Source organism: Macrobrachium rosenbergii, chromosome 11 (assembly GCF_040412425.1).
Source record: "Macrobrachium rosenbergii isolate ZJJX-2024 chromosome 11, ASM4041242v1, whole genome shotgun sequence".
Classification (NCBI taxonomy): domain Eukaryota; kingdom Metazoa; phylum Arthropoda; class Malacostraca; order Decapoda; family Palaemonidae; genus Macrobrachium; species Macrobrachium rosenbergii.
The window spans coordinates 3,044,207-3,071,120 of NC_089751.1; the positions used below are offsets into that span (position 1 = coordinate 3,044,207).

The following is a 26,914-nucleotide window of genomic DNA, read 5'->3' on the forward strand; positions in this document are numbered from 1 at the left end:
ATTTATACACTCACATATATACATACCCTATATATATATTATATATATATATATATATATATATATATATATATATATTTATTTATTTATTTATATATATTATATATATATATATATATATATAATATATATATATATATATATATAATATATATATATACATGTATGTGTGTGTGAAGATAAATGGCCTATAAAAACATTAATTATACGTTGCAACCATATATTTCGGACACTTCTTCTGTGTCCCAGTGAACAGGGACACAGGAGTGTCCGAAATAATATGGTTGCAACGTATAAATAGTGTTTTATAGGCCTTTTATATTCATATTACACTGTTGGATTACATTCATATATATATATATATATATATATATATATATATATATATATATGTGTGTGTGTGTGTGTGTGTGTGTGTGTGTGTTGTATGTATGTATGTATGTATGTATGTAAGCATATTATGGCAAAACAACCATGTTTTGCCCCATTTTACTTTACATTTCTTTTGCCTTTTCATATCGATATTTCTATTCATGCCACGCTTACTCCCCATCCGTATACACGTATATCTCACTTGAACAGCACCCGCACATTTCCTTGCTTACCAGTTTCGACAAGTGCTCGCGGGCCACCATACACTCTCAGGGAAGTTCATTCCTGGAACATCTTTGGTACCTTGGTTTAAATTCCCAAAGGTAGTTTTTGTAAATGATTTTCTCCAGCCCTTCTCCGAATGGGATGAAAGAGTAAGGACTGGTTAAATGTCAAAAAATGTCTGCGCATGCTGAAGCGTCGGACGTTCTTTATAACTTTATTAGTACAACCGTCATATGTCTACAAAGGCAGGGAAACAATGTGGAGGTGTGCCAAGTAAAAAAAAATAAATATAGAAATAAAAAATGCGCCGAAGAGTTTTCTGTACAGCGTATAATGCTGTATGAAGCTCTCGGCCACGTCCCATGAAACTCTCAGCCGAGGCCCATTAAACTTTCAGCCACGGCCCGGTGGTGGCCTGTGTTGTTGGCACCTGTAGCGGTACTGATGGATTACATTCATATATATATATATATATATATATATATATATATATATATATATATATATATATATATGTGTGTGTGTGTGTGTGTGTGTGTGTGTATGTACAGTATTAGTTTTTCATTTGGTGTTCAGGTCGTACGTTACCACATATTTACTGTAGAGATTTTTCCAATCAATTATTACCTACGTTTTTTCGCGCCTCGATTGAGGTCTGATGACAAATTTTAGTTTTTTGTGAAACGGCTCTAGGGAACAATAACAAAGTAAAATGTAAATGTATATTCAATCTTGCATCCAGCTATTCTCTGTCTGACATCAAGATGCTGCATTCTAATTGATAGTCGACGGAAGGAAGCACTAGGCATTCACAACCACAAGTGGACTACAAGTAGGCCTTGATTGTAGCATAGGCCTAATTCTTGATTAAGCGTTGTGTCCCCCTATACGAACACGACCGCTACATTCCATAGAGCACACGACTAGACTACAAGAGGACCCAATCGCGAAGGGCTGGCCTTCCAGCCGGGGCCTCTCTCGTTATTAACGTAGACCTCAGACTCACAGCGATATTTAGCAATGGCTTTTGTCTCTGTCCCTTCCCGTTCCTTCTTGTAGCCCCTCTCGTGGCCATGGATTCCGTTTGGCTTTACTGCGTAGTTTTTGGTTGTTTGGGATAACTTGTTTACAGAGATACTCGTTCTGCATTCAGAGACCTCTTACAAAGAATGACTTTGTCCAAGGGAGCGACTGCGATATATTATTACAGTTTGTGTGGCCAAAATTACTTTGAAAATGTCATTCGGCAATCGCAGCATTCTTGTGTGTTTCGGTTACGTCAATATTAGGTTCTTAGTGCAGAATTTCTTTACTCTTCTATATATATATATATATATATATATATATATATATATATATATATATATATATATATATATATATATATATATATATATATATATATACATATATATATATATATATATATATATATATATATATATATATATATTATATATATATATATATATATATATATATATATATAAATGTGTGTGTGTCTATGAGTATTGACTGACCATCAGCCTAGCCTGTATATGTAACGTACATATGAAAAAATAGACTGATAGCAAATGATAATTCAAAACTGATATGGTTATGGGTAAAAATTGTGATCAACAGCTTGGGTAGAGAGAGAGAGAGAGAGAGAGAGAGAGAGAGAGACAGAGAGAGAGAGAGAGAGAGAGAGAAGAGCGTTGGGGAGAGGCAGACAGACAGAGAGACAGACTGTGAAAGCGGCCTTGAATGAGTACCTTTAAAAAAGGTCCCATTTCATGTTGAGATTTTAACCTGCAGCAAGCGGCCCCCTCCAGTTGATCCAATAATGAGGACGAACAAAAACATAATTATCGGTCCATATCAGGTACCCGATTAATCAGCGGCTGTGAAGGCTATTATCGGGATACTAACCTCTCTCTCTCTCTCTCTCTCTCAAACTTATGATTCAAACTTATGACTGTATGTTGACTGCTACACCGAATATTTGGTTAGGCTGTGTTTATGGATGAATGTGTTTAAAAGTCATTTCCACCATCTTATGTTTACAGAGCTTCAAAATTACTTTTCCTATTCCGCATTCTTTTCCCGAAGAGTTATATCTTAGCCGATGTAACGACGGTTACATAGATTGTAAGCCCTCGAACTCTCTCCTTCAAGAGACTAGTATATTGCTTCTTTAGCGTTAGAGAACAATGCTTCTTCATTTTCTTTTTTTTTTTCTTATTTTTGTTCTTATAACCTCGGCCATTTAAAGGCACTCTGTGGCCTTCTACGCAGGGCCTTCCCTAAGTAAAAAGCCCTTAGAGGTTGCAGCAAAATGCTCTAACTCTCGTATAATGAGATATTTTTCTTAAATAGTATTTCAATGGTCTATTTGATGATCCGAATACTTATCAGGTTTTACTGATGAAAGCAGCACATCGATGACTCATGTATTCTCTTTATCATCGGTTCCGGTAACGCAAACCACCTGATACTAAACCGCTCATGTTAATTTTTTGTTCTCTGCACTTTTCAATAAAAAGCATTGGCTCAATCGAGAAGTTTATGAAGTTTGCCTGATTTTAGTAATTCATTATTAATTTTTTCCAATTATAACCTGTTCTCTGGCTTCAACAATAGATAATCTGTTAGCATTTAGGAAAAAACGGAAATTTCCATTGAAAACAGCTTTTATGTGAGATTTTGAAAACATGTCATTGTCATGTTATTTTACAGCGATTTCTTTGAACCAAAGGGTTTTAATGTTTTTGATGAATCAAAAGCATTGTTGAATTCAGTTTTGAAGTTGTTATTATTCCTACGCGAGTCACCGATGGAAATCGAGTGTTACTTGTCTTTTATAAAGGTAAAGTTTTTTCGTTTCACTGCAAATGGGGTTAGAATTCTTTAATCTATACCCATTATCCGTATTTGTAATGTTTTGAGTTTGCAGCTTTTCTAATCACTGTCTACTGAAATATTCATATATTCATCTCTCTCTCTCTCTCTCTCTCTCTCTCTCTCTCTCCTCTCAATTGTGAATATCGTACCAGTGCCTGTAGGAGCCGTCTGTCTTCGTAAAATATGCAGTTCTTTATATATTTCCCTGGCAGGTAAATGTAATGCAAAAGTAACTAGTTTTAGTGGAAAGATATATATATATATATATATATATATATATATATATATATATATATATATATATATATATATATATATATATATAATATATAAACAGAAGTGGGCGACGGCCAGTGGGACACATCAGCGCGAAGGTGGACCATGGAAACGTGGTAATTTCAGCATAATTCTTTATTTCCAACGTTTCGTAATAACATGATTACATCATCAGGGAATCTGTTAAATACTGAATAAAATTGCTCTAAAAATCAATAAAATTCATAAAATCCAGCACAGTTAGAATACAAGATAAAAGAAAACAAAAACAAAAAAACAAAAAAGATATAAAAAATCAAAGACCTCAAAACCTTATACAAGAAGGCAGAAGACAGAATAACCAACCTATATATAATATAATATATAATATATATATAATATATATATATATATATATATATATATATATATATATATATATATATATATATATATATATATATATATATATATATATATATATATATATATATATATATATAAGTAAACAAAGGGACGCCGTGGCTGTTTTTGTTTTCGTTTCTTATAACCATGTTAATACTGTATTAGCAGGTTTATTTATCATTTTTCGCTTATTTGGTAACTTTTCTCTCGTAAGCATAGGCGTCAAATTTTTGCCAAAATGCTGCACCAAAATAATTTTTGGAAGCAATGTGATTATTATACCGCGGGAAATTCAGTAACTCAATGGATGCATATCCTTTTAGTTCTATTGCGAAGACCTTGAGAATAATAATGATACCAACATTAGTATTCTTTTTGCTGCAAAGAATAATGTTAACGGTAATAATGAACTATTATTATTATTATTATTATTATTATTATTATTATTATTATTATTATTATTATTATTATTATTATTGTAATCACATAAAACTTTTTCTACATCATGTTATCAACCATTACTGAGTTTTTGAGCCTAAATATGATGTTAGAAAACTAAAGGCCTTATTATCATATTAGGACAGAAATATGAAGATGGGGTTAAGGCTAGTGAAGAGGATATGAGGGACATTTAACGTAGAAGGTAATTTGTTGCAGGCAATTTCAAGTCTTTCAAACGAAAGTGGATTATGTTTTAAGTTAAGTATACTTTAGTTTAACCAGACCACTGAGCTGATTAACAGCTCTCCAAGGGCTGGCCCGGACTTATTTTACGTGGATAAGAACCAATTGGTTACGTAGCAACGGGACCTACAGCTTATTGTGGAATCCGAACCACATTATAACGAGAAATGAATTTCTATCACCAGAAATAAATTCCTCTAATTCTTCATTGGCCGGTCGGGGAATCGAACGTGGGACCAGCAGAGTGGTGGTAGCTGAGAACGATACCGACCCGTCCAATGAGGAACTAGGATTATGTTTTAGAATGCATGGTAGTGAATGTGCTTGATCCAGTGTAAAAGTTGTTCTAAGAAAAGTGTGTGCTTTATTTCCTCGACTGTATAATGCTTTAATGGAAGTACAGTAATCAAAGAAGACGGAGAGAGAACAGACGTAGATGCAATCCTGTGAAAAAAGAAAATGTTTTGTGCAATGTGTGATACTTGCAGTTGACACAGTCTTAGTTGGTCTTATTAGAAAGCTGTAAACACAAAAAGAGTTGAAGAGCGTTATTATGCTTAGAAAGATGAAAATGAATGTTGGCAATGAAAGCCAGGAAGGGGAAGAACTGGATGTTAGTGTGCATTGTGAGAAAATGGGAAAGGTTTATTAGTTTAGATATTTGAAAGTAAAGTAACAGAGGAATGTACGACAAGAAAACCGGAGACCAGCAGAGTACAGGGGTCAAGAAGGACACCATGACCTCTGCACAAGGTTTGAAGAAGAAGAGGAGCCACTGTGAATACAAAAGTTAAAATGTACGAAGCGACTTTAGAATCAACTCTTGTGACAGTGACGTCTGTATGCTGAATACTGTAGGATGAATTGTTTTGTGTAGTATATATCAAATACAGGGCGTGAAAAGGCAAATAATGTTAAGGAAAGGAGTACCATTGTTATGAAGTGGTTTGGCTACGTGGAAAGAATGGAGGCTGTAAAAACTGTGAAAAGTGTGTTAAACCTGGAAGCTCTGGATAAAGTACAGGAAGACCGAGAAAGCTGTTAGATGGAGTGAAGAGGTTAAAAGGGGTTGCAAGTGCCTCTATGAACCTTCACTATAGATTTTGACGAGGCACAGATTGTGGAAGTTTTCTGCACAGGAGGCTTATCTTGCATTCAGCTGTGAAGGATAAGCGTTGCGGTGACTGCCAGTTTGTTTGATCTTCCTCGGAGCTACTGCACGGTAAGGAAATCCTTTATCATTGAATAATAATGTACCCTTCATGTCTAATTAAGGAGAGATCGAGTGTCTGCATAAAGCCTGCGTTATTGGACTGGAGCATGGATTGGGACCTTTACCATTATTACGTTGAGATTTATAATAATGGTAGGAGCCCGAAACATTTTACAAAGTGCCTGCGTTTTAGCATTCTCTCTATGTATATATAAGCCCTGAGAGATAGAGAGAGAAAGATATATACGTTCACATTCTTTATAAAAACGTGTATCAGTGCGTTTTGCTATTCCAAGACGAAACTTTAGGAATGACTTTGATTTCGGACGGTGAATGGTTAACATTAGTTTTTGTCACGTGTGCCGAACGTGCGTCGAATAAGAACGGATTCCGGATATAAATAGAAAGCGGTTCTCCCTTGCCTCTCTCAACCTAAGGAAAAGTGCTGAAAACGGAAAAAAATGAAAGAAAAATGTCAGAAAGCCATAGAAAGAAAAACTGCACAATTTACGCAAACAAAAAGCGAAGGGGGAAAGCTTTAAAATATACGAAAGATACAGTGTTTTTTTTCCCTCAAAGATTGAGATGCAAATGCATAAATGCTATTATAGAGTACAACGAAAGCAAACAGATGAGATGAGAAGGTAAACTGAGTAGCGAACATTGATAGAAACAGGAGGGAACTCTTTCGAGGAGGGTCACGAAGCAGGTACTGAAGAAACGGTAATTATTATGGAAACAAAGAGCTCGGCGAATGGGGAGATCAGCAACAAGAACAAACAAACGAGTTTGTTTGTTCTTGTGAGCATGAATGGACGAAATGGGGTTTGCATTAAACCAACTGAAAATTAGATCCAGGAAGATTTACTGATGCATTTGGTATGATATTTTGCCAGCGCACCTGACAGAATTAGAACAACAGTTATCTGAGAAGTTTTTCTACGGTGAATTTGCAACATGATAAGACAACGGAAATGTTAGAAAGCTGCACAAACAACGTTCGCGACTATTGACTACCTTCGGAGTACATTTATAACAAGCGGTCGACAAAGATCATATATTCTCTCTCTCTCTCTCTCTCTCTCTCTCTCTCTCTCTCTCTCTCTCTGTGTGATTATCCGGAACGATTTAGAATTATGACCGTTATATTCAAGAGGTATGACGTTTTCTATGGTTGGGGGGGAGACAAAACTGGGACGACTTAGGGAATTAAGAATAAGTTGTCATATCGTGATTAGCATAAGTTCAAATATAAAGTAAAATATAAGTTCTGTAATAAAAACGAGGGCGGGGAATCTACAGAGTCATGATCATATCAAGAGATTAAAAAATATATATTTCCTGGGGACAAGGGGACGAGGGACCACATCACGTGCCGCAAATGAGCAGACGAGATCAGACGGGCGAGAGAGACAGTGCTAGGTAAAGTTTTCAATGAAAAAATTGGTTTTCTTTCACTTTGCTCAACTGGCTATATGTATATGAACAGCATGCTTACATCTGTCCTATGTTTAATATAAATACAGTATATATATATGTGTGTTTGTATATCAGTATATATATATATATATATATATATATATATATATATATATATATATATATATATATATAATTTATATATATATATATATATATATATATATATATATATATATATATATATATATATATATATATATACTGTATATACACGCATACACGGTATGTGTGTGTAACTTTTGTAAATAAAATCCACGGCAGATACTCTCCAGTTTAAATGAGGTCCTGTCATGCCGCATATACACGTTTTCAAGGATAATTATCCTCGTCGCCTGGTAGCCCTAAAAATTTAGGGCAATGAGGACAGTTAGTCCTTGATAGCTTGTAACTAATGTGAATAAAATCTCCGTTAGATACCATCCTATTTAAATGAGATCCAGTTATTCTTTGCATGAATAAACATTACCATTGTGCAAGTGATCGAGTTTTATATACATATACATACACACACACATATATATATATATATATATATATATATATATATATATATATATATATATATATATATATATATATATATATGTGTGTGTGTGTGTGTGTGTGTGTGTGTGTGTATGTATGTATGTATGTATAATTATTCTGAGAAACAGACAATAATGGGTTTCTTCACTTAAAACTTTGTCTTGGTCCTTCTCTTCGGCTTTCTGTTTCTCTCTTCTCATTTCAAAATGTTCTTGTTTTCTTTTACCTCTTAAGCTGATGCCTGATTAAGGTTGACAAGGTTTAATAACGATGAGGAAGATACGGTAGTTTTCTGGTGAGGTCCTTATGAGATCGAACCTTGGACCCGTATATACCTTGGTTGGCAAGGATGATACTGATCTCCAAGCGCTTGCATCACGCGTACGCCTGCAAATTTATATGTATATATATATTCCATTTCTCTTTTCCATAGTTTGAATAGAGTTGTAAAACGAGCGAGAATTGAGCGTCCCGTATATTTTCAAATCGGAAGTGAAATGGAAGCAAATTCATACTTTCGCATCTGCAAAACGAGTCGTGGAAATGAATATACGTCCCCTTGCCTGCCCTCTGCGTCCGTTGTTCCCCCTGACTTTCCTCCTGTAGCCATCACTATGCAGATATAAAACAAAAATATACTAAAGCGACATTGTTGACATTCAGCACGCCTTGGCAAAACTCCATAGTCCGCCGTCGACCCCTCAGCTTTGCCATTCTTTTACCCTCAATTTCCCAATCCCTTCAAAACCCCAAGGACAAAGAGGTAGAGGGGAGGAGGACGAGGGAGAGGAGATGGGGAGAACGAGCGTAGCAAGAATACTTGGTTAGGGAGAAACTGGCAACAGCCTTTGCATTGTCATCACATGTAAAGTTTGTGATTGGCGATCCAAAACTGGCTGTGGAAGTTCTTCATACGGCCGGAGGGTGTATAGCCGAGCAGCAGGAGGGGGAGGAGGAGGAGGAGGTCTTCGACTATTATTGTGCCTTGCAGCCACCATTTCCCCTCTTTCATAATCCCCGATATACAATATGACGTGATGAGGGGAGGCCAAGTACAGCAGCAAATGTCATCAAAGGAACACAACTTAATTTTCCAAGACGTGAGAGGGGAAAGACCTTTGTAAACTTTGAGAAGTGGTGTGGGAGTAGTATGGGGAAGAGCCTTTAGTGGAGGATGCGAAGGAGGAGTTGATGAAGATTGCTGGAAAAGGAGTTGACAACAGATGGATGCGGAATATTGAGGTTGCGTTTGTTTTGACCTTGTCGATCACAGCGATCTTTCTGAAGGCGAAAAGTTGTCTAGCGGCATGCCACCACACTAGCGAAATATTGTCCAAAACGAAATTGGGAAGAAGGAGGAGGAGAGAGAAGTGTGTTATATTGAAAAATGAAACGAATTGTTAATTGCAGTCGAGCTGAGAGATAGAGTACAGATTATTTATCTTCCTGCAGCACAGGTCACTAAAAGTAATAACGTGCTGATCGGGTTTAGAGCATAAAACGCGAAGATGTGCACTACGGTTTAAAACTGTACCAAGATTTCCAGCAGAAAAAGCTCCTGGAAATAGAAATAGATTAGTGAAGAGATAGAAAAGTTCAAGGGAACATCGCAGAAGCTCTCTAGAAGAGTAGTCTGTTCCTGTTCTTATTGTTTAATAGGCAAGACGTTGTTGTTGATGTGGAAGAAGAAGTGGAAGGACGGGAGAGGACGAGTCTTGATCGCAACGGGTAAAAATGTAGGAGAACACACGGAGAAGGGAACAGAATGCAAACGAAAGAAGAAGATGGCAACGAAACGGAGATGAGAACTAAAGTGAAAGAGACACAGAACCGCGCTTGCAAGAAAATATATCTAAAAATATACCTTATTTGATGCACGAAAAAGAATGGGTAGAACGAAATAGCTGACAATAAATTTCTGATAATGTGTATCAATAGAATTTTAGAATTTGGCATTGCGGCTGACGTAAGGAAGAAAAAAAAAAAAAAAGGTAGAGCGTAGCGGAAGAGAGATAGGAGGGGAAATCAGAAGGGAGGGTGGGGGAGGGGAAGAGAGAGAAGAGGGGAAATCAAAAGGGAGGGGGGGGGAGGAGGGGCTGGGGGTCAACTCTTGCATCTTGATGAGGGACTCGTTGAAGCAGCAGAAACGCAGCAGCGATCTTTGTGTTGTGATCCTCTGGGACCCCTGTCGAAGTATTCTCGGGGAAAGGGGCTTTGACGTATAGCTTTTAACCACCCTCCTCTCTCTCTCTCTCTCTCTCTCTCTCTCTCTCTCTCTCTCTCTCTCTCTCTCTTTCAGTTCCTCGTTGGGCAAGTCGGTAGAGTTCTCGGCTAGCACTCTGCTAGGCCGAGTTCCAGTCTCCGGCCGGCCAATGAAGAATTAGAGGAATTTATTTCTGGTGACAGACTCTCTCAGTTCCTCGTTGGACGAGTCGGTAGAGTTCTCGGCTAGCAGTCTGCTAGGCCCGAGTTCGAGTCTCCGGCCGGCCAATGAAGAATTAGAGGAATTTATTTCTGGTGTCAGACTCCCTCAGTTCTTCGTTGGACGAGTCGGTAGAGTTCTTGGCTGGCAAATTGCTAGGCCCGAGTTCGAGTCTCCGGCCGGCCAATGAAGATTTAGAGGAATTTATTTCTGGTGACAGACTCTCTCAGTTCCTCGTTGGACGAATCGGTAGAGTTCTCGGCTAGCACTCTGCTAGACCCGAGTTCCAGTCTCCGGCCGGCCAATGAAGAATTAGAGGAATTTATTTCTGGTGACAGAAATTCATTTCTCGGTATAATGTGGTTCGGATTCCACAATAAGCTGTAGGTCCCGTTGCTAGGTAACTAGTTGTTTCTTAGCCAAGTAAAATAAGTAATCCTTCGGGCCAGCTCTCTCTAGGAGAGCTGTTAATCAGCTCAGTGGTCTGGTTAAACTAAGATATACTTAACGTTCTCTCTCTCTCTCTCTCTCTCTCTTAGAGGAGATGGCTAGTAATAATTTCTTGCTGACCCGACGATGCATTCTGTTTGTATATCAGTTTGAAGCATCGCCCACGTATGCTTGCCTTGGTTGGTCAGTTTTTCACCACCCAGCGACGCCTACATATCCACATCTTTACCCAGCCTTTCCTCCAACATCAAACCCACGTGATACCCTTCCCCACATTCCGCCCGACGTCTACCGTTGCGGAGGTCAGAGGTCACGAATTGCTCATTTTCTTTCCTTTTTATCTTTATATCCTTTGTTGTTGATCATTATGTTCGGTACCGAGGTTGGGTTGTGGTTGTTGTATCTCTGCCTGTTATGATCCAGGTAGTACTCCGAAACTGCAAAGGTATTTTAAGCAGTCCACATCTGATCATCACTGTACTTTATTAATTCGAGAGTGGCTACGAATGATCTTGCTACTTTGAGAAATGAGATACTATTAAAAAAAAAGGACGCCTTTTCATTCTCTGATGGCCGTAGAACTGTCCTGTGTTCAGAAGAGGTAAACTTGATTCTCTTAACAAATAACGTTTCCAGTTTTTTTGGCATTTTTAGTTATTTGTTCAAGCAATTTCCAATTTACTCGTTTGATTCTTGTTTAATTCCCCGAAGGGTTCCTTTCACTGACTCCTTAAAGGGAGTAGAGTAATCTACGGAATGGAACCCTCATATGTACAGTTGTTTATCAATATATTTTAGGTTAATATTTCGGTTTAGAAATTTCGCAACACTAGATAAGGTATTTAAGTGAATGTTGTAAAATAAGTAGAATATGGAAACGTAATTTTTCATTTTTATTGCCCTTAGTAGGAAGGCATGCAATATTCCTTACCTTGATATGGCTACATGTAACCAATTTGCAATATGAAAATGCTTATTAAAATTCATGAAAAACTGAACTGACAGTGGTATAAAAAAATTCTTATTTTGTAAAAATCAAATGCCAGTAATTATATTATTCTCTCCTGGCAGAGATATATTTGAATATGCTTCTAAAAGTTTGAGGTAACATACACTGTATTAACTACGGACATTTGAGTATGCTTCTAAAAGTTTGAGGTAACACACTGTATTAACTACGGACATTTGAGTATGCTTCTAAACGTTTGAGGTAACATACACTGTATTGACTACGGACATTTCAGTGTATACATACATACACATATATGTATAATATATACAGTACGTATGTGTGTGAGGCACACTTGTTCCACTAAAAAAAGCTTATTGGAATCATTTCATCGTAGAATTGAAAGGTAGCTTTTCTTTCGCATTTATGAAAGCATTCAAATGGCTTATCTATAAAAAGTAGCCTATCATTTCACTGCATTCCATTTGGCTTTTAGGAAGAAATCGCGACAGTTCTTGGTATCGCAAACATTTATGTGCATCAGCACTAACAATAAAAATGTTCGAGCCTCCTCCAGCGCAAAAATACGTTTCATACATAATGCCTATATGGCGGAAGGGTTTTTATTTATGATGTATAATTTTGATACGAGAGTATGATATTTAATCTCTCCACTTTTTATGAGATTTCATAACAATTGTTTTTTTACGATTCAATATCGGGCGCTTTAGAGCACGAGTGTATCTTCCGTCTACGAGTATTTTCGTTTAGGAATTGTTTTGATTAAAACAAATAGTGTCACTGAAGCTTACTGAGTTTTTGTTCATAGTAACAAAAGCCTTTCTTTTGTAATAAATACTGTACATCAGGTGGTGTTGTAAAGCCCAGATGCACGTAATTAATGTTTCCGATTTTCGGGTTTTACTTTGATCTAACACTTCACTTTTTGAACGTTGTTAGTAATGTCCAACGTTTTGAAGTACTTACATAATGATAAACATGGTTCTGGCATATATATATATATATATATATATATATATATATATATATATATATATATATATATATATATATATATATATATATATATATATTTTATATATATATGTATAGATATATGTGTATATTTATATATATATGTATTTGTATATATATATATATATATATATATATATATATATATATATATATATATATATATAACATTCAATCAGGTTACCTTAGATTGAAACCTTAGCTACGATTTCCAGTTCCCAAACATCACGCTTGTTTCCTCAATCCATATAATGCAAAACAGTCTACTTAACGTACGATTTTTAATGTCAGATACAGCCAAAATCATCTCTGCAGTGATTCAGTTATAACATGGTGTTTTCCTTCTCCTAAGTTTCTTTATTATTGATTTATCTTCAAAAGTTGTGAAGCATTCATTAATATATTCATATCTTCATCAACTTCTAAAATTTCAGCGAGAGTGTCCCCTTATACATTTTATATTCCTGACCTCTTTTTCTTTTCTCTCATGGCTATTTTATTGACAATTCTATGGGCTACTGTAACAACATTGCTGTAACTGGCCATGGTTATCAAACTTGTCACCCCATCTCCCCTTAACTGACAACATAAGTGGCTTTTAGGGGTCTCCCTCGCATACAGCATTTCCTGTGGTCACCCACCTGATCAAGCATTCAGTGTGTACAGAATGCCTACAGGCAGACACATCTTATCTTATCACACAACCTGCCAACCTTTTTAAGATCTGACACTTAACATCTTCCATAAACACTATTTTCAAAGTTATTGCAGTCAATACCTGACAAACACTAGAGAAAATATGTAAGCATTGCACAAAAACATACATACTACAAAATCACCTCGTTATATTTCACAACATATGAGAAATATAAAAGAAAATACATAAAAAAATACAGATAACATATTACTTTTATAGAATACACACATATCATAAGACATATCATTATAATATATACATACATATATATATATATATATATATATATATATATATATATATATATATATGTGTGTGTGTGTGTGTGTGTGTAGAATCTACTGGTCACATTTTACTGGACACATATGTAATTGTAATAGTCACAATGCCCTCTTAACTTCTCGAATTCTTCGCGCTTTTTTTTAATATGCTTGTAACTACAAAGCCTAAGACCCAGACGCAAGAAATTGAAGAGACTTTGATGCCCGGTCGCGGGAAACGAACCCGCGTTCCCATAATCACAAGGAGGTGACGTTGCCGACCTGACCACGACCGGGCATCAAAGTCTCTTCAATTTCTTGCGTTTGGATCTTACGGCTTTGTAGTTACAAGCATATCCAAAAAAGCGTGAAGCATTCGAGAAGTTAAGAGGGCACTGTGGATATTAGAATTACACACACACACACACACACACACACACACATATATATATATATATGTAGAATCTACTGGTCACTTTTACCAGACACATATGTAATTGTAATAGCCACAATGCCCTCTTGACTTCTCGAATTCTTTGCGCTTTTTTGGATGTGCTTGTAACTACGAAGCCGTACATCCAGACGCAAGAAATTGAAGACTGTGATTGCCGGTCGCGGGACACGAACCTGCGTCATCTAAACCACAAGGAGGTCACGTTGTGGCTATTAGAATTACATATGTGTCTGGTAAAAGTGACCAGTAGATTCTACATATATATTTCAGCCTAAAAAGCAATAAAAACGATTGCCCACTTGGCTACGATGGTGAGGATGGGTCTATTCCAGCTCTAATAGATATATCTGAAAACGACAGGTATATGTATGTACGAGAGGTAATAGACTTTTTATCCTTCTCGTGGTCAGGTCGGCAACGTGACCTCCTTGTGGTTAAGACGACGCGGGTTCGTGTCCCACGACCGGCAATCACAGTCTTCAATTTCTTGCGTCTGGATGTACGGCTTCATAGTTACAAGCACATCCAAAAAAGCGCGAAGAATTCGAGAAGTTAAGAGGGCATTGTGGCTATTAGAATTACAATTACACACACACACACACACACACACACACACATATATATATATATATATATATATATATATATATATATATATATATATATATATATATATATATATATAAATATATATATAACTGGATGTATGTATGTAAGTATGTGTGTGTGTTCCTGCATAACTCTGAAATGCATTGAGCAATTTTAACCAAACTTGGTATACATATGACTTACTGTCTATAAACGAATATTGTGGGGTAAGACATCACTAGCACCAAATGTCACCAAAGGGGGTGAGGGTGGGAAGGGCTTCCATGAAACGGGGCTCAATGGGTTTATCATGCCTCATTTCAGTACACATATGACTTACTATCTTGATAAAAATTTAAGTATACCTTAGGTTTAACCAGACCACTGAGCTAAAAGAATACTGCAGGGGTAAGACATCCGTGGCACCAAAGGGGGTGGGAAGAGGGTGACATGTAAAAATCACCGAAAACAACAGACATTAGTGTCTAATCCATAGTTTTCAAGGCTGCCTAGATGGATAATAACACACCTGATACCCTTCAAGTCCAAGTTCAGCCCCCGATAGGCAGGGTGGGGAGAGAAGTGTTGAAAAATAAAATGTTAAAAATAACAGATATTAGTGTCTAATCCACAGTTTTTGAGGTCGCTGAGATGAATAGTGACACTCCCAATGCCCTTTATGTCCAAGTTCAGCCCTGATAGGAATGGGGGGGTGAGGAGGGAAATATAAAATGTCAAAAATGCTGGGCAATGTAATTGAAGCAACTATCTTAACTGATAGGGAGAGATTGAGAGAGTGAGAAGGAGAGGAAGTGATAGAGAGTGTAGAGTGGTGGGGTTAGGGAGGCAAAAGAGGGAAGAGAGAGAGAGAGAGAGAGAGAGAGAGAGAGAGAGAGAGAGAATAGAGCAGTGTTAGGGATTAGGAAGGGAGAGAGAGAGAGAGAGCAGAGGGGGTGTTAGGGAGGAGAGAGATCGTTTATCGGTTGTCATTCAGTTTTCCCGTTCAGCGCCGGGTTGGTCAGCTAGTGTGTGTGTGTGTGTATATATATATATTATATATATATATATATATATATATATATATATATATATATATATATATATATATAGTATATATATAATCGTGTTGAATAAAAAAACAAATGTGCATAAATGCATTCACTTTTCCAAAAATAATATTTGCTTTATGTTGTGCCCTAATGATAGGAAATTAAACTTTTCCTCATTCTATTTTTCTTTCGTGATTATGCTCCATTATACAAGAACATTTATCATCCATGCGCCAAAATGAACGTTTATTTTCTGTTTTCTCTTTTTAGGAAATTGCTAAAAGTAGAATCTCATAAAATGGTGTTAAATTTTTATATTAATTTCTTCCCTCTCTGCTTATCAGATCGCGCACATTTAACTCTTTCCGTAACTTTGTAACAACCCGATATAGCGTCCCCAAAATTTATCCAAGCCATAGCCTGTTTCCTCTACTGGAGCTCTATAAGTTAAAGAAATCATTTCTCGCCCCAATCAATCCATCATCTACCCCCGAAAATAATAATCAAAACTACGCCAAAAATTCGGCTTGTCTCTAGCGAGACTAGCTCATTTCGCCCGCGTGTTTCCCTGGTGAAAGTCGCCTCTCGCTAGTTGCTGGCTTTGTTTCCACTCACGTGTTTGTAACGCTGTCACCAAGTCGCATACATCCCCAAAATTTAATTAAGAAGTAATTGGTGCTCTTCCCTCAGATCCGATATCTCATTTTCTGACTCTGAGAAACAAAAAAATTTCCCTGCAATCCATATTTGTAAAAAAAAAAAAAAAAAAAAAAAAAAAAAAGTCATTCATCGTACCATCAAACATAAGTTTGAAATATTCTTCAAGATATATCAACAACATCGTACAGGGGGATTATATGTGGTCCAGGCACATTTACAACTGGTGCGCGAATCCATATACCCACCCTGCTTACACAACTAACCATGTTGATAGTAAATATGATTATATATATATATATATATATATATATATATATATATATATATATATATATATATATAATATACATATATATAATATGTATATATGTATGTATATATACATACATACATATATATATAATTATATATATATATATATATATATATATATATATATATATATGTATATGTATATATATATATATGTGTGTGTGTGTGTGTGTGTATTTGTCCTTGTATTCACTTACGCGAAATTTTGAATAGTTTACCCTTCACTTGGTTATACGGTAGCCGGTAATAAAGTCACAGAAAAAGTCGCAATTTTGGCTAGGATAAAAAGTCACAGAAGAAAAAGCCACATTAATTTGTGGTGACCAGAATAAAGTCACAGGGAAAAATTCACAATTTTGGCTGGGATAGATGTCAGGTAATCAAACAAAAACAGTCAAGTCAGTCATAATTTAAGAGTCATAACCAATAAAATATTTTAAATCAGTTATTAACTGGCAATACATGACTTACATAACATCGTATATAGGCCTATATTATGGCATTACATGTGAAAATATTTAACCGGATTAGCCCATTGTTCTCGAATTTTCAACATTTTTTTTTTGCCCCATGGGAAGGTCTTATACAGACTCCGTTGTATATTTGTGTGCGTGTGTGTTTTGAACTTCAAACCATTCTTAAAACTATAATAGTAGTAATATTAATCTTATCATTGCTAAGGAAAGAGTGGTATATCTTGGGCATTGGCAAACACTTGACAAGTGACTCCCATATAACCATGTTTCAGTACAAAGCTAAACCTATTCCAGTAGAAATACTTCAGACTTTTTCTGCCTCTTATGTAAACAGCTATTTTTATTTTTACAATATTGACTAATAGACATTTATGCATAACTAATTGTGTTGAATTCCTAGAAGCATGGAGGTACACACGAATCTACATTCAGCCTAAAGGCAGGGTTTTGCGGATCTATCTGTCGTCACTTAGTTCATAAGTTCAGCAACGGACAGCAGTAAGGGTTTTATGTACAGCGAGCAAATTCACCTATGTACAGTACATAAAATAAGTTGTTTACAAAATGCGGTGATCTTGTAAGCCTATAATTGCTATCCATACTAGGCCGCCTGGATACGCTAATCCTCTCTGCAGTCTAGGTCAAGTAAGGAACAAAGTAACTGTAGCTTACGTTTGTTGTGTACATACATCCCTGAAATAATGAAAATGACACGTTCACATGACTATATACAGTTAACTGATGCTTCCAGTACAAGTGGCTTTATTCCAGACGTACTTAAAAGGTTTCATCCACAAAAATAAAAGTATATTTTATCAATGGTTTTGGTGCCTCGCAAGGAATCAGCTTTCATTTGCAATAATTATAAAGTATATCATTGCAATTTTTTGCTTCATATTTATGTAGGATTAATCCTATGATTATACTCAATTTTTTGTATTTGTTTTACACATTTACATAAAAAAATGTACAAAGTTAATTTCTGATTTTTACAAAACTTTGCCATAAAATTATGACTGACTTTATTCCTGTGGTTTAAGTACCGTCCACCATAACTAATGTGACTTTTTTCGGTCGCAATTCATTTGTGCGAATTTGGGCATTAGTCAATATATCATTTGGGCGACTATTCATTGTATAGTTTGGGCGACAAAATATAAAAATCCTGCAAATTGGCACCAATAAGTTGGGCGAATCGGTAAGGAAAAAGAGGCAGAAGTATTTTAGGACATGTTTTCACGTGGTGGTAATTCTGTGATCGGTTGGCGGTTAACTCAGTAGTTAGCTGGTTAATAATCGGTAGTAGTTATCAGCATTAGTTATTCATTACTCTGCTATGGAAGGAAATATTTCCGACACAAACCGATGAAAAAGGTGCTTTGATATTTACTCGCTTTTCTTTTTATATAGACACATTGGTTTCGTGGCGGTGCACAAACAAAAACCAGATTTAAAGCCATAATTAGTTGACTAACCTTAGCCACCCGAAGTTTGCGGATCGTAGCCAGGATAAAAGGAAGACCGATTTTCTTAAGTTCTTGTCCTAGCGCTCTCGGTTCTAAAGCGAACCCAATTTACTCGCAATTCTAAAAATTATCGATTGACAAAACGAAGGACCAGAAGCACTACCCCATCCTCACGAAATCCGAGCAATTTAAAAACTTTTAAGAGCCAGAGAAAAGGCCACCAACTAAATGCATTATGCAAAAAAATGCTGCATTTCTATCGCCTCGCTTATCCGATACATACAAGTCCAACGCTAAAGCCTGTGTTGTAGTAATCAACAGTCACAGAACCTCAATTTATAGGCATAAGCAATAACCACTCCCGGGACAGATTACACTTACCACTATTGAAAATTTGCTGCCTGCTTTATTTTTTTTTTTTACAAAGTAACTATAACCCTTACATAGCAATTTTGACTATTCAACCCCTGAAGATCCTTCAAATATTTTCTTGGCGGTATCTCATGTCAAAGTGAATTTTCACTTGCAACTAAATTTTAATATCGCTTATGTCACCTTTACATACTTGTTCTCAGCCGAATGCGATCTCCAGATCATAAGGAATGATCTTGAACAAATTATTCCTGCCATCAGAGGGGTCAAAATACAATATCACTTTGCCGAATAGAAGTTAAATCTGCATAGACTATTGCAAGTAAACACCAAAATTCGAGGTTAATATACTAGAATCTCCTCAATTAAAACCCATTATTTCAGTTACTTAATTTCTCATATCAATTTCCCCATCTTACTTCTGTTAACCAACCAATCAGCAACTACCGTTCCCTTGATTTCGTAGGACATTCTTGTCTTTCAAGGAGTATTACAAGTCTACCCCATCACATGACATTTTGGGGTTAAAGAAATGGACAAAGGTTTACAGACATTTATATTAATCTAGTCTTCATACATGTAAATACTATTACTTATACAAGTGGTCAGATTATAAAATTGAATAGTAGGTAGAGCACAGCATTTACTAATTTCTAGTTGCCTGTGTAACGAACCCTCACAGGATATGCACAGTGTCTACAAGCAGAGTTCTAGTTGTCAGGGTAACCGAATTTAGTGAGCTTCGAACCGTCACAGGACATACATAATGTCTACAAGTAGAGTTCTTGTTGTCTGGGTAACCGAATTCAGAGAGCTTCGAATCCTCACAGGATATTCAGTGTTAACGAAAAGCGTTGCTTTCCATTAGTATTAGTGTCGATGTTATGATCTGCTGCAGCTACACCAAGAGCCTGTGCATAAGAAAAGTTTGTTTGATTTTAGAATATACTAAAAGCTTCCAGGACATAACCTACCCTCTTAAAAGTGAAAAAAGCATGTTCAGTTAGTCCCAGCAGTTATTATAATTAATACTATATCGTATGAGTAAACTTTCCCAACTATCCCATGCATTAGTATTGTTACTTCCAACTGCCCTCAACTTTCACATTAACAATCCCTTATATTACCACCATTGCTCCTTCAAATTCCCGAAAAGACAACAGGATAGAGAGCGCCATCCTTTAACATATTTAATAGGGGACCAGTCTTACACTGAAACAACCGCGGTCAATGAAAATATGCAATGCAATCTGTACTGTATTTCCTAACATGAAAGCTTTGCTTGAAGAGCAAGAGTGGGGGGAGGGTGGCGGTGTTGAGCGTATTGACTGAACGACGTTAACAGCAAAAATTTTAAGTTACAATTTCCACTCTTAACCAGCCTATTAGAAAACCTGACAAGTCCACGACATCAGTGTCAAAAATTAACATCCCATGACCTAGGCCTCTTAGAAAATCGTTAAGATCCACCTATTACCTGTCTAGTTCCTATTTACTAGTGGGAATGAAATTCTAAGGTATAAAAGTATGTCAGAGTTACCCTACCCTATTCTTAGCTCCACTATACATTCAAACTTACATCTCATGACCAAACAAAGGGCTCAAGTACTGTAATACCCTCTGCTGTTAACTTTCACTGTCAAATGTCTCCCTAAGTCTGACTATCTTTTTTTACCCCAGTCTATTCCCAGCATCTTTAAGAGATAGACAAGCATTTATTACCTTTATCCTAACCCCTCCATCTATATAAAATTAGCACATTCTTCACCCTATTCTAGCCTATCCTATATTTCAACTTCCATATCTAACTTGCCCTTAAAGTCCTAAGCTACACGAAAACTATCAACCTTGCAGTTCTAACTTAAGAAGTTGGGTGGTTTGAAATCCCTGTTGTGCATGGTGACATAAGACACCATGCTTGTTTTTGAACTTCCTATTGTGCATGGTGACCAAGTCACCATGCACAACATGAAAGTCCACCTTTGCCTGGCAGGTGGCACCGCCACCCCGGCAAAGGTGGACTTCGGAAGTGGCCAAAGAAAAACAATTTAAGACGCAAAAACTTAATAATTTAAGACGCAAAAACTTAATAATTTAAGACGCAAAAACTTAATAATTTAAGACGCAAAAACTTAATAATTTAAGACGCAAAACTTAATAATTTAAGACGCAAAACTTAATAATTTAAGACGCAAAATTTAAGACGCAAAAACTTAATAATTTAAGACGCAAAAACTTAATAATTTAAGACGCAAAAACTTAATAATTTAAGACGCAAAAACTTAATAATTTAAGACGCAAAAACTTAATAATTTAAAACTTAATAATTTAAGACAAAAAAACTTAATAATTTAAGACGCAAAAACTTAATAATTTAAGACGCAAAAACTTAATAATTTAAGACGCAAAAACTTAATAATTTAAGACGCAAAAACTTAATAATTTAAGACGCAAAAACTTAATAATTTAAGACGCAAAAACTTAATAATTTAGACGCAAAAACTTAATTTTGCAGCTGAAATAATACTCGACTTAAACGCAAAAACTTACAATTTAGACGCTGAAATAATTACTCTAGACGCGAAACCTAATTTTGCAGCTTAAACAATACTTTAGACTTAAACGCAGACGCAAAACCTTAATAATTTAGACGCAAAAACTTAATTTAAACGCTGAAATTACTCTAGACGCGAAACTTAATTTTGCAGCTGAAATAATACTCTAGACTGACACGCAAAACTTAATTTACAAGCAAAACTTAATTTTGCAGCCGAAATAATTACTTGAGCTTTAAAAATTGTCAGCGTTCAAAAATCTGAAAATTCCAAAATAGAGAAACTTTAAAATTCTAAAAAACAAAACTAGATGAAATTACAAGATTAACCCACATAAGGCAAAGCTTTTATTAAAGCAAAAGTTTAATAAAAAACTTAAATCCACTAACTTAAAATATTAGATTTACTCAACACTTTCAAAATTACCTTCCACACATTAAAGGCTTCCAAAAAAATACTAGATTTACTCTACACTTTCAAAATTATCTTCCACACATTAGGGCTTCCAAGCACATTAAACAAACGTCCACGCACGTTAAACAAACAAACAAACGTCCACGCACGTTAAACAAACAAACAAACGTCCACGCACGTTAAACAAACAAACAAACGTCCACGCACGTTAAACAAACAAACAAACGTCCACGCACGTTAAACAAAACAAACGTTAAACAAACAAACAAACAAACGTCCACGCACGTTAAACAAACAAACAAACGTCCACGCACGTTAAACAAACAAACAAACGTCCACGCACGTTAAACAAACAAACAAACGTCCAAGCACGTTAAACAAACAAACAAACGTCCACGCACGTTAAACAAACAAACAAACGTCCACGCACGTTAAACAAACAAACAAACGTCCACGCACGTTAAACAAACAAACAAACGTCCACGCACGTTAAACAAAAAACAAACGTCCACGCACGTTAAACAAACAAACAAACGTCCACGCACGTTAAACAAACAAACAAACGTCCACGCACGTTAAACAAACAAACAAACGTCCACGCACGTTAAACAAACAAACAAACGTCCACGCACGTTAAACAAACAAAAACGTCCACGCACGTTAAACTAACAAACGTCCACGCACGTTAAACTAACAAACGTCCACGCACATTAAACAAACGTCCACGCACATTAAACAAACGTCCACGCACATTAAACAAATGTCCACGCACATTAAACTAACATTTAATGCTAACATAACTAAATGAATCAAAAATAAAAATTAAATACTTTAAAACAAAAAGCTCTAAAGCTGAAACAAATCCTAAAATTTCAACCTTTGCAATTTTAAAAAATTTTGAAAAATCTCAAAACTATAACGTTTTCAATCTGAAATAATAAACCAAATGCATTAAAACAAACGCCTAAACTTAAGGTGAAAACTTACGAGTTTTGATTCTGAAAAACTAAGCTAAAAAACGTTTGGGGTGTTGCTCAAATCACTATAAAAATAATACGTACTCACCCATTAATCCTGTATAGTCATAAGGTATAGGTACATCCAAGACAATTCAATAACTTATTGTGGCACGCTTAACGACACACCCTGACCTGAAATAAGAAAAAATATGTTAAAGCCCAAAATGTTATAGCAAGTGGAAAGAACCAAAGGCTGACTATTGGTTACAATCAGCTGGACCATCTGATAAGATTTAAAATACTAAGACAAGGGGGCAGCAAGCAAGGCTTTATAAATACTGGTAAGCGTTACTACTAGTTTATTGCCAGTTAAGCCCATTAAGTTTAGATCAACTTAATATACCCCATATTAGGAAGGCTATGGTAGTCTAGCTAGTCTGTAATCAAGAAACTAAACCATATTGCATCGTAAGACTTGCTTTATTGCAGTAATAAAGTTAAAATGAAAATATCCGTAGCACTGCGTAAGATCGCTTGTATAAAACCAAAGTGCATAGAACTACCACTCAAAGCAATCTAGTTCAGCTTAGTAATAAAACTTCGAAACAGTCTTAAATACCATGTTGAAAGGCAATTACAATACCTAACAAATTTTGAACAGTTATTGTAGGAATTCACAACAGATTCGAAAATACCAATATTTGAAGATACAAAACCCGCACATTGAAAACTTTCATACGACAACTGTCATATGGGTCAAGCACCACAATAAATATTTGAAAACTTCATACGACAACTGTCATATACGGCTCAAGCACCACAATCTAAATATCTGATAAATATAAAACTCAAAACTGGCAGTAGTATCAACTCGCCAACCCAACAAACCTTGAAGCACGCCTTCACGCCTACAATCTTGCAAGTCTATTCACATTACGACATATCTGAAAAACTGCTCAAGCTTCTCTAGACCTCAAATATTGTAAACAGAAGACATACAAGTGAAACAAGTAGTCGATTTGAACCTAGAACAAATTTTAAGTCTGGCTAGAGGCCATTTGTACACTGCGCACCAAAACTACACAACGAAATACCGCCTGAAGTTAAGATCATACAAGAAAGCAAATTTAAAAAAAGAACTACTCTCCTATTCTGCAAGAACTACGATACTGAAGAGAAAACACTGAAACATTTATAAAATATAAAAAAGACCTTACTTTGAAAATGTACAAGAGCCCGTCAGAGAGGGAATCATCCCCGTGGAGGACTATCAACGAAACCTAACAAATTGAAACCAACAATCCTCCAGTACAGCACGGCAGAGACCCCACACACAAATGAACGCGGACGTCGAGTTAGTACCAACGAAACCTGTCTTGCCAAGCTGGAGACTCAACAACGCTGAAACAAGCTGTACTTGAGGATAACAGCCAACGACCGCTGCAACTGCCTGTTTGTGGGACGTCACTTGATCGCCCTTTCGCCACCGAAGAAGTTTAAGGCGATAATCAGAAAATCGACAGAAAGTATTATTATTATTATTATTATTATTACATTGAGAGTTGCCGGGCGCTCTTCCTTTTTAGCGAATTACCCCAATTATGTATCAATAGTTAGCCCATCTGACAAAAATTTTTATTATTATTATTATTATTATTATTAAAAAGGATGGCTGTATATGCGAATTTATCTTATATAGTGTCTTTTCTATCTTCCTTATGATTCGCTTTTCAGGCTCAGCGATGTTAGTCAGCAACTGGCCGATATTCATGTTGGAAAAGGATAGTGTTGACTAACATCGCTGAGCCTGAAAAGCGAATCATAAGGAAGATAGAAAAGACACTATATAAGATAAATTCGCATAATACAGCCATCCTTTTTAGTAAGACCTGTTTAAAAGATTGTCTACTCCCTTCATATATTATTATTATTATTATTATTATTATTATTATTATTATTATTATTATTATTATTATTATTATTATTATGGAGATTTGCGCTTTACTCTTCCCCTTTAGCAAACTACCTGAATTATGTATCGGTGTTTGGTCTTTATCTGGAATTATTATTAATATTATTATTATTATTATTATTATTATTATTATTATTATTATTATTATTATTATAGTTGTTGCTGTTGTTTTCAGCAGTGCTTGAGCATAAGAGTTCATGAATATTACTTTTTACTAGTGTACTTAACTTACTATACCGTATTATGTTCATCTTATCGTTCACTGTATATGGCCCGGAGCTGAAACAAAGGATATTATTATTATTATTATTATTATTATTATTATTAGTTAATGCAACATGGCGTCACAATGACATGGTCATAGACAAAAATAGTATAGAACACTTTTGTTAAGGTGTTCAACGGTGAGCTTATCAACTCGCACCGATGAATGCAAGGTAATTTTTATAATTAAATTTATTATTACTAATAATAAAGGTGCGTAGGTTCGTAATCTGCTACGGTAAAAGGCCACCTTCAGCGATTTGCCATATGGATTCAAGGCTTGCAGTGATAAAGATATCCCAAAATTTTGGTGAAATTGAGAAGGTAGGACAAAGTGGCATTAAATAAATCATTTATATCTGTCATAAGTGATATAATTAGCGGCTAATTCGAACAGTGGTCAATGAATTTACTGAAACCAGATCATACTGTTCGATCATCGCCTGATATTCGAATCCTGTTTCGATAGTATTAGGTGGAGCTATGAAAACTGTTATCAGGATTATATATATATATATATATATATGTGTGTGTGTGTGTGTGTGTGTCTGTGTGTGTGGTAGGTGGAGCTCTGAAAAATGTGATCATGTGGATTATATATATATATATATATATATATATATATATATATATATATAGATAGATAGATAGATAGATAGATAGATAGATAGATAGATAGATACTAAGCCAGCAATATACTTTAATATCCAGTTCACTACGCCTCGGGAATAACAACTTACATCCAAGAGGAATTATCATTAATGAATGTTTCGTCACCAGTTCTCAAGAGAGGTATAAGTTGACATCGACTCTGCTGTACATGCCTGTCGAACTCAGGTTCTGTACTTAGAATCGATATCAACCCATCTTCACCATGATAGCTGATTGGTAAATTTGTGACGCGTGGCTAATTATGAATTTGTCGAATTTGTCTTAAACACCGAGGGTTTTTCTTATATTCACAAACATTAGGCCACAAATATCATAAAACATCCAGTTCACTACATTAGGTGGAGCTCTTCAAAATATGATTATATATATATATATATATATATATATATATATATATATATATATATATATGCTCATACAAATATCGTTTATTGTCTAATTCTCTATAACTCACGAATAGCTTACAACCAGAAGAATTATAACTTTTAAGTGACTGGTTACCAGTGGTATTCGAAACGTTGCTTTATTTGGAAACAATGTTGTACTTTTGACCATGGGTGATGTACAGTGACTTTTGACCATTGACCCATCAAGAATGGTGTAAGTTGATATCATCTCTACTGTATAGACATAATTCTCTATTTTGATGGACATTAATAAGAGCATTCTCTACGATTCTTCGAAATGAAAGCAGAAGGGTAGTAAGTTCGATGTCCCTGTAGACATGTTCTTACTGCCTCTACGCAGGGGAGTTTTATTTTGTTGGTATATTCCTTATTTTGTTATGCCCATTGGTTTGAAGAGGGATCTCTCTTACTGGCTTGGTTGATGGCTGATGGCTCTT

General features: G+C 35.7%; 1 protein-coding gene and 1 long non-coding RNA gene across 2 annotated transcripts in view; one reads left to right on the top strand and one right to left on the bottom strand.

Annotated features, from left to right (window-relative positions):
• Nucleotides 1–26,914, top strand: part of LOC136843092 (uncharacterized) — a 684,045-nt gene that overhangs the window by 156,364 nt on the left and 500,767 nt on the right. The gene's annotated exons all lie outside the window — the stretch shown is intronic.
• Nucleotides 19,776–24,516, bottom strand: LOC136843544 (uncharacterized). Its single transcript, XR_010854562.1, has 3 exons — nt 24,380–24,516; nt 23,269–23,354; nt 19,776–20,145 (listed from the first exon to the last, which is right to left on the bottom strand). It is a non-coding gene; the product is annotated as an uncharacterized lncRNA (long non-coding RNA).